The 9,674-nt window shown below is 37.2% G+C and overlaps 1 long non-coding RNA gene across 1 annotated transcript; it reads right to left on the bottom strand.

Moving 5' to 3' along the window:
• Nucleotides 1-5,813: 5,813 nt before the first annotated feature.
• Nucleotides 5,814-6,795, bottom strand: LOC143497906 (uncharacterized). The gene is made up of 3 exons (XR_013125914.1): nucleotides 6,700-6,795; nucleotides 6,482-6,583; nucleotides 5,814-5,951 (listed from the first exon to the last, which is right to left on the bottom strand). It is a non-coding gene; the product is annotated as an uncharacterized LOC143497906 (long non-coding RNA).
• Between the last annotated feature and the right edge of the window lie 2,879 nt (nucleotides 6,796-9,674).

Raw genomic sequence — 9,674 nt, 5'->3', positions numbered from 1 at the left:
TGCCATGGACCTGGGAAAGAAAAGCTTGGTATGCCTTATTCACCCCTGGCAGTCTTCAGCTGAAATGTCTCTGCAGCCAGGATCCATTGCATGCAGCAGGGACATTTGGTCATGGGGCCGATGATCATACACCTTCCACCTCCAGACTGAAAAAAGTTCCTTATTGGGGTTGAGGAAAGGCGAGTAGGGCGGGAGGAAAAGGGACATCACTCTTGGATGGTCTATAAACCAGTTTGTGATGACATGAGAATGACAAAATGCTACATCGTCCCATCACAAATGTCCTCGTGTTTCCTCCCACCTGTTCCCTTTCTGCATCTGAAACCAGTTGTTGGTAGAGTTCATTCAAAAACGAAAGAAGGAGGTCACTGTTATAGGGACCAATCTAGCATTTGTGAAGGACCAAACCAGCACTTGAGATTGCAGGACAAATTGTTATATTTGCTCCTCTCTGACCCGGTACATTACTGTACTTCAGTATATACTTTTTATAAATATATATATATATTTTATACTATACTTCATTTATCTATATGTGCAAAAAATGTGTACAACAGTAATAACTGTTCAGCTGCCTTTGTTTTTGCAGAACTTGGCATTTTATACGATATTTAAGGTTTTGAACCTTAGGTTTTCATTTTTGGCATGCTGTGTACAAGCAATTGTAAATAAGACAAAAACGATCCAGAATTTTGTTATTGGATAACCTTGTGTGTATAGAAAATTTAAGCATTATAAAAACATGTAAAATGACTGCATTTTGTGCCATAACAACATGAATTGAACTAATAGTATAGCCACTGAAAACTGATGTTGTGTTCACTGTGTTTGGAGTTTTGAAAATGTGACTACAGATTGGACAAAAGCACGTTAGCAGTAGTCAAAAACTGTAAATTGGAATTGGGATGCCATTCAAATAGATTGGAATTGGGATGTTGTGTAATTACCAGTCCCACTTCCAATCTATTTGAATAGGATCCCACTTCCAATCTATTTTCATGTGTCAAATAGATTGGAATTGGGATGAGTCATGATTACCATCCCTTTTCCAATACACACCCACACACACACACTCATACACACACACATATACACTCTCACTCACACACACTCATACACACACACATACACACTCACTCACACACACTCATACACACACACACACACACACAAACACACACACACACTCATACACACACACATATACACACTCACTCACACACACACTCATATACACACTCACTCACACACACACTCATATACACACTCACTCACACACACTCATACACACACACATACACACTCACTCACACAGACACACACACACACTCATACACACACATGTCTGAGTCCCCCTGACTCACTGTGTGAATGTGTTGAAGTTTGCACAAAGTCATAATTTGGCTGAACAAACTGCATCCCAATTCCAATCTATCACACACATACACACTCACTCACACACACTCATACGCACTCACACACACACAAACACACACACACACACTCATACATACACATATACACACTCAGTCACACACACACTCATACACACACTCATATACACACTCACTCACACACACTCATACACACACACATACACACTCACTCACACAGACACACACACACACACTCATACACACACACATGTCTGAGTCCCCCTGACTCACTGTGTGAATGTGTTAAAGTTTGCACAAAGTCATAATTTGGCTGAACAAACTGCATCCCAATTCCAATCTATTTGACAGGTGGAAATACAGTTTTTGACGACTGCTAACGTGCATTTCCCAATACTTGTGATACATTGTCAAAACTCTAAACACAGCAACACATTGACCTCACACAAATAGCCAAATAGTTAATATTGTGTTCAAAAGCGCATTTTCTTAACTAAATACCAACTCTGCATTTCACAATGCAAACAACTTTGTTAAAACACAGCAAACCTGGTTCAGTATCCAATCATTCTTTTAAACACTAGCACATATTCTCTTTTCGAGATGAACATAGTCAATCACTGCACAACCACTGTAAAAAAACTAACATTTGATGGCAATACAGAAACAGTATTACATGTAATATTTTACCCTCTCCCAGCAAACAACAGACATTTTACAGTAACATCTGTTGTTTTCTTAGTCAGTTCATTTTTACTGTAATCCGCTTCATTTGGACTTTTTTTCAAATGTGTGCATTTTTGGCAACATACTGTCTACACAATGAGTGATATTTACTGTTAGGTACTATATGGAATGTAGATTAGACCAAAAGGAGTCAGTAACATTTTTGCAGTAAAGGGTATCTTTTACTGTATTAGGGACATTACTGTAAATTGTGGCCTAACCCAAAAAATAATTATCATAATTGTAAACATAATTAGCCATGGTCCCATATGTGTAAAAATACACATATACAAAAAAAGCCACACAAGGGGGAAAACAGAATACAAAACTGAACAGTCTTGTTAGGTGTAATCTAAACGGCCTTCAGCAGTTGGCCACATGTTTTCATCCACATCACATCTGATGTTGGCCCTTGCCATGGACCTGGGAAAGAAAAGCTTGGTATGCCTTATTCACCCCTGGCAGTCTTCAGCTGAAATGTCTCTGCAGCCAGGATCCATTGCATGCAGCAGGGACATTTGGTCATGGGGCCGATGATCATACACCTTCCACCTCCAGACTGAAAAAAGTTCCTTAGTGGGGTTGAGGAAAGGCGAGTAGGGCGGGAGGAAAAGGGACATCACTCTTGGATGGTCTATAAACCAGTTTGTGATGACATGAGAATGACAAAATGCTACATCGTCCCATCACAAATGTCCTCGTGTTTCCTCCCACCTGTTCCCTTTCTGCATCTGAAACCAGTTGTTGGTAGAGTTCATTCAAAAACGAAAGAAGGAGGTCACTGTTATAGGGACCAATCTAGCATTTGTGAAGGACCAAACCAGCACTTGAGATTGCAGGACAAATTGTTATATTTGCTCCTCTCTGACCCGGTACATTACTGTACTTCAGTATATACTTTTTATAAATATATATATATTTTATACTATACTTCATTTATCTATATGTGCAAAAAATGTGTACAACAGTAATAACTGTTCAGCTGCCTTTGTTTTTGCAGAACTTGGCATTTTATACGATATTTAAGGTTTTGAACCTTAGGTTTTCATTTTTGGCATGCTGTGTACAAGCAATTGTAAATAAGACAAAAACGATCCAGAATTTTGTTATTGGATAACCTTGTGTATAGAAAATTTAAGCATTATAAAAACATGTAAAATGACTGCATTTTGTGCCATAACAACATGAATTGAACTAATAGTATAGCCACTGAAAACTGATGTTGTGTTCACTGTGTTTGGAGTTTTGAAAATGTGACTACAGATTGGACAAAAGCACGTTAGCAGTAGTCAAAAACTGTAAATTGGAATTGGGATGCCATTCAAATAGATTGGAATTGGGATGTTGTGTAATTACCAGTCCCACTTCCAATCTATTTGAATAGGATCCCACTTCCAATCTATTTTTTATGTGTCAAATAGATTGGAATTGGGATGAGTCATGATTACCATCCCTTTTCCAATACACACCCACACATACACACTCACACACACTCATACACACACACACACACACACACACACATACTTGTATTTGTGCATTGTGAGGGCCACCTGAGGAATTGCTACATTGTGGGAGCCACCCTTTCCAAAGGTCTTACAGACTTGAAAAAAATCATGCTTTGTCAAAATGCACTTGTGAATCATAATATCACTTCAAATTCCAAATATCTCACCAAAATGAACTTTGACCTGATGTGATGACCACTTGTGGGGACATTTCAAGTATTGAGTATACCTGAGGACCATCATTACACACATCACCCGTTTTCATTCTTTGTGAGGGCCAGTTCCATGATGAGAAGGAACACTGCTTTTTTGTTATTTATGTAAACAAAATCACTAATCTGCACAGATACATTAGTTTAAAGACATTTATTATTATTATTATTAATAATTAGTAGTAACTATGACAATAAGAATATTATATGATATTATGCAGTAATATTCTATGCAATAATAACCTTCAATATGCAATAATAATCAGATATACAGCCTATAAAGACAAAGGTGATTATAAAGAATAACTAGACAATGTCAAAATTTGATCAAAATTGCATGATCAAAATTTACAGAACAATTTTATAAAATAAAACTTAGAACAAAAAACCCTCAGACTTCAGTCTGTGTGAGGAATGTGTTGAAGTTTTAAACCAGACTATATCTAGACCATATCAACCTTATGAAAATGATCAAAAGTTTTCTGAACAGTTTTATAAAATAAAACTTAGAACACATTCCTCACACAGACTGAAGTCTGAGGATTTTTTGTTTTGTATAGGCTGGATAACTAGGACTATTATTGCATATTGAAGGTTATTATTGCATAGAATATTACTGAATTATAACATAGAACACATTCCTCACACAGACTGAAGTCTGAGGATTTTTTGTTCTATGTTATAATTCAGTAATATTCTATGCAATAATAACCTTCAATATGCAATAATAATCCTAGATATCCAGCCTATATAAAACAAAAAACCCTCAGACTTCAGTCTGTGTGAGGAATGTGTTCTATATTATAATTCAGTAATATTCTATGCAATAATAATCTTCAATATGCAATAATAATCCTAGATATCCAGCCTATATAAAACAAAAAACCCTCAGACTTCAGTCTGTGTGAGGAATGTGTTCTATGTTATAATTCAGTAATATTCTATGCAATAACCTTCAATATGCAATAATAGTCCTAGATATCCAGCCTATATAAAACAAAAAACCCTCAGACTTCAGTCTGTGTGAGGAATGTGTTCTGTTATAATTTAGTAATATTCTATGCAATAATAACCTTCAATATGCAATAATAGTCCTAGTTATCCAGCCTATATAAAACAAAAAACCCTCAGACTTCAGTCTGTGAGGAATGTGTTCTATGTTCTAATGCAGTAATATTCTATGCAATAATAACCTTCAATATGCAATAATAGTCCTAGATATCCAGCCTATATAAAACAAAAAACCCGCAGACTTCAGTCTGTGTGAGGAATGTGTTCTATGTTATAATTCAGTAATATTCTATGCAATAATAACCTTCAATATGCAATAATAATCCTAGATATCCAGACTATATAAAACAAAAAACCCTCGGACTTCAGTCTGTGTGAGGAATGTGTTCTATGTTATAATTCAGTAATATTCTATGCAATAATAACCTTCAATATGCAATAATAATCTTAGATATCCAGCCTATATAAAACAAAAAATCCTCAGACTTCAGTCTGTGTGAGGAATGTGTTGAAGTTTTAAACCAGACTATATCTAGACCATATCAACCTTATGAAAATGATAAAAATGTTCTGAACAGTTTTATAAAATAAAACTTAGAACACATTCCTCACACAGACTGAAGTCTGAGGATGTTTTGTTTTATATAGGCTGGATAACTAGGACTATTATTGCATATTGAAGGTTATTATTGCATAGAATATTACTGAATTATAACATAGAACACATTCCTCACACAGACTGAAGTCTGAGGATTTTTTGTTCTATGTTATAATTCAGTAATATTCTATGCAATAATAACCTTCAATATGCAATAATAATCCTAGATATCCAGCCTATATAAAACAAAAAACCCTCAGACTTCAGTCTGTGTGAGGAATGTGTTGGAAGTCTTAAACTGGTCTGCGTAAAGCTGTGATGCGATTTTTAACATAGAACTTTACAGCTAACCAGTCTCTGTGTCCAAGAACCAATGGTTCAGCTTCTATACATCTCACACAATCGGCTTTCCCTGGAACTTTCCAGCTTGTAATGAACCCCATCATGTGCTTCTCCACAGCACTAACTTCATTACTACTCCAAGGTACTCTCTTAAATGGACCTAAAAAATAAAAAATAAATTAAAACAGATTGAAATGTATGCATATAATGTTACAAGTTTTCGTTTTCCATCAAACATACATTTGGCACCAGTGGTACAATGTGTATGCATTTGCAATTTGTGTTTACACTCCTACAGCTTGTATGCTGTCCATACCCTGCTTTTACATTCAGAAAGAAAAATTAATAATCAGATCTAGGTCTGTTCTAATCAGAGAATCCCTTATATTCAGGAGTCTTATGTGGAAATACTTGAATGGTGGCCAACCATCAATTTTATGAGATCTCATGTATAGGAACACAGAATCTTAATGTATATTCTAACCAACTGGTCACAAAAATTTTGCATCCTTTTATGATCCTTTTCCAGGGTTTTATTCACAACTCTCACGTTTCTAACATAAGCAGCTGCTTTTGTCCAACCTGCTTTGTGACAAGTTTTTTAAACAAACGGTAAATGCATTTTTAACCATCAGTATGGACAGGCCTGGATACTTTCTGTGTACAAACATAAATGCTCAAGGATCTTACCTCTCTTCCTTTTCACTGACTTCAGTGACTGGTCTGTCTCATTGTCACTATCATTTTGCCCTGCATTGTCTTGTGCTAATGACGACAAACGTGCATCAGACTCTGAAAGATTGCAAAGAATTATTATGGAATTATATTTGTTTGTCTTTCCTGAACAAGGAACAATAAAAACCTCAAAGGATAATTTAAAAAATGGAATCTTAAGGCGACACCCATACCTCTCACAATTTTGTTTGAACTCAGCACTTGGTTTGTCTCCTCATCAGCTTGATTTGTACTGTCTTGAGGTAATGACATGGATACATCAGACTCTGAGAAAGCAAAAGGAACCCTAGCATTATACAGTTGCAAATTCAATAACATGAAGTGCTACCTCACATAATGATGAAATATTACATCTCTATTTCAAAATTTACATTACACATCTATGCCGCATGACTTAGAATATGCATAAATACATTGACTATATGCAGTCCATCATAAATGCTGCATAGATTGACTGTATGCAGTCAATCGTACATTTTGGTTCAGTCAGAATGCAATAATCAATTGCATTTTAAAAGTACTAACATGTTTCTCTAAAGAGTAGACATACATTACATTTATAAAGTGACACAGGAGTAATACATTTAGATCTGTCCTGTACTAAGGAATGCAATCAGTCTGAAACTATCCAGAAAGATTAACATTAAATTTAAACATTTAAATTTTACCTTTGTAGATAGTTAATAAGACAAAGAATAGGATATGTTAACCAGATACCTGTAATACTGCTTTCAGGATCTATTGATTCACTGTCAGATGTAACTTGCTCTAAAGGCAAGAGAAAAGCAGATAAAGTTGATATATGCATACCCAGTGTGTGTTGAATTTGAACCTATTTATTATTTTAAACCTACAAATTATTTTAAATCTTATGTTCTGATACTCTGTATAGAAATAAAAATTCATGATCACTCTGTGTACTCCATGAACTACTAATTGTTGGTGTACTGTACCATCAGGATCAATGTTGATTTCGTCGAGATTCTTCCCCTTGAATTCTGCCAAACGCCCCTTCTCAAGTGCTAGGAGAATTTTACTCAATTTAGCCAGTTGGAGGGTGCCCTCAGGTAAGCGATAAAATTGCCGATGCACACGAATGTCATGGCCTAGAAAATCAGCCAACTGATCCAGCTCTGTGTTGCTGAGGTTTAACACTTCTGAGAGGGTTGCGATCTGTTTTCGTAACTTCGTAGAAGTGAGTGTGGTGACGTTTTTTACACCACAAGCTTTTGCAAATTCCCGGATGCAGTCTGAGCCTCGAAGGCAGGTCATTGCAAGAGGTCGTGCAAAGAGGTAGGTATTTTCCTGAAGTACTCCACATTTACTTCGATGCTGAATAAGCAGATCAAGTGATTCTTGCATTGTTTGAGTTACAAGAACCGCAACCTTCCTGCCTCTTTTGCCTCTGATCTCGATTCGTTTGAAGTACTGACAAAGCTTCTTCTCCAATTCTGAAAGGGCCAGGCTAACATCTGCATGAGGATCTGATGCATCTATGGAAGTATATGCAGATAAGGGCATTTGAGACACTTCTCCTTCACGTCTCCGATTAAAGAGCATGATCTGTGTCAGGGTGACTTTTGCCAATTGTGACCAGTGCTGAGAGGAAGGCTCTGCTGACAGCATTTTAAAGCAATGGTGCTGCTGCTCATCAAGGTACAAGTGAAGACGCTTAACATCTTCAGTCAAAGGAAGCAACTGAGGAGAGTTCCATTTGGCTTCTTCCAGTGTTCGCCGGGCTGTGGCTGAAATATACTCATGCCATCTGGAGGCATAGATTTTTTGGAAGCTGTTGGCCTCTTTTGCTGTGGCTTTGTCTCCTTCTATGGTGGCACTGCTTTCCACAAGCATAGCAATTCTGTTTAGGCTATGCCCAAGTTTCACTGCGACACTTGCTGATTTATATGTATTTGTGTCTTTGTTGTAACCAGCTGTCTGTTTAACTGCATCGACGGTGTGCATAAAGTTTCCAGGACGAATAAGCTCTTTGATGCACTTAAGCGGTGTGAACTTTTGTGCACATATTAAGAGTCTCCCAAGCTCTCTCATCTTCTGGCGGATGTATTCATGCATTTTAACTCGTGATCCATACTTATTATATAGATGCTTTCCAAACTCAGCAATACACTGGTCATTTCTGACAGCAAGTGCCACTTTATCTTGGTTCATGGCATTTATAAGCTTCCAAACATCATCAGTTACACCTGGTGGGCAAGGTGCCGCGAAAGAACACAAAGCCTGGACTCGGGTTTTTCCAGGTTTCGGTTTGGATTCACCAGGCTTGAATTTGCATATTTTTACATGTCGCCACAATGTCTTCTTTAAGAACAACCCCCGACAGTAAATACAGGGAAGAAAATCTTCGCCTGCTGAGAGTTGCTTTGGTAACTTGCAAGGAACCAGTTTTCCTTTGCCTGTTTTCAATACAACAGAGTTGTGCTCAAAATTACCTTTGTTCCGAAGATACTCTAATTGCATTCGTCTCTCTCTGGATCCCTTTGAATGGCTTAGGGCCTTCGCTACCTCTACTTGATCGGAATGTTTACGTTCCAGGTGTCTTGCAAGTTTGGAAAAAGTTAACCCACAGAACAGACAGTGCTGCCTTTTGTTATATATTCTTCCACCATCACTCTTTTTCCTTACAGCAGGAATAACCACTGAGTGACCTGTCTCTTGGTCACCAAGAGATGTGCTGTCAGGCAAAAGTGATGCAATATGGGTCTGAGAGTTCTGAGTCTTGCTACTGGTCTGAGGTTTACCATCTCTGCTGCTACGACTAATCTGAGAGGTAGAACTTTCGACAATGTTCTGACAAGATGGGTTTGAGCTAGTACTGCAGCTTTGAACAGGTGAAACAGTGGACCTTCTTTTGCACTTTTTCAATACTGGAAAATCTGTTATACTGTCTGAACTGTCTTCTGAGGTATCTGGAATATATTCTTCCTCACTTCCTTCACTGTCATCTGTCAGCTCCTGACTGATGTTGATAAACTCAACTGAGTTATCAGGAACCTTCCCTCTGAACTAAAAAACAGCAACAATTTAACTTAAGAAATTCTGAACTAATTGATACTGTCTGATTAAATCTCAAATATGAAAGTGAATGTTTAGGACTTACTTGAATGCTTTGTTGTATTCCTAGTGCCTT

Source organism: Brachyhypopomus gauderio, unplaced genomic scaffold (genome assembly GCF_052324685.1).
Source record: "Brachyhypopomus gauderio isolate BG-103 unplaced genomic scaffold, BGAUD_0.2 sc115, whole genome shotgun sequence".
Taxonomy (NCBI): domain Eukaryota; kingdom Metazoa; phylum Chordata; class Actinopteri; order Gymnotiformes; family Hypopomidae; genus Brachyhypopomus; species Brachyhypopomus gauderio.
The sequence above is the reverse complement of the archived record's forward strand: the minus strand, read 5'-3'. Positions and strand labels throughout refer to the sequence as shown.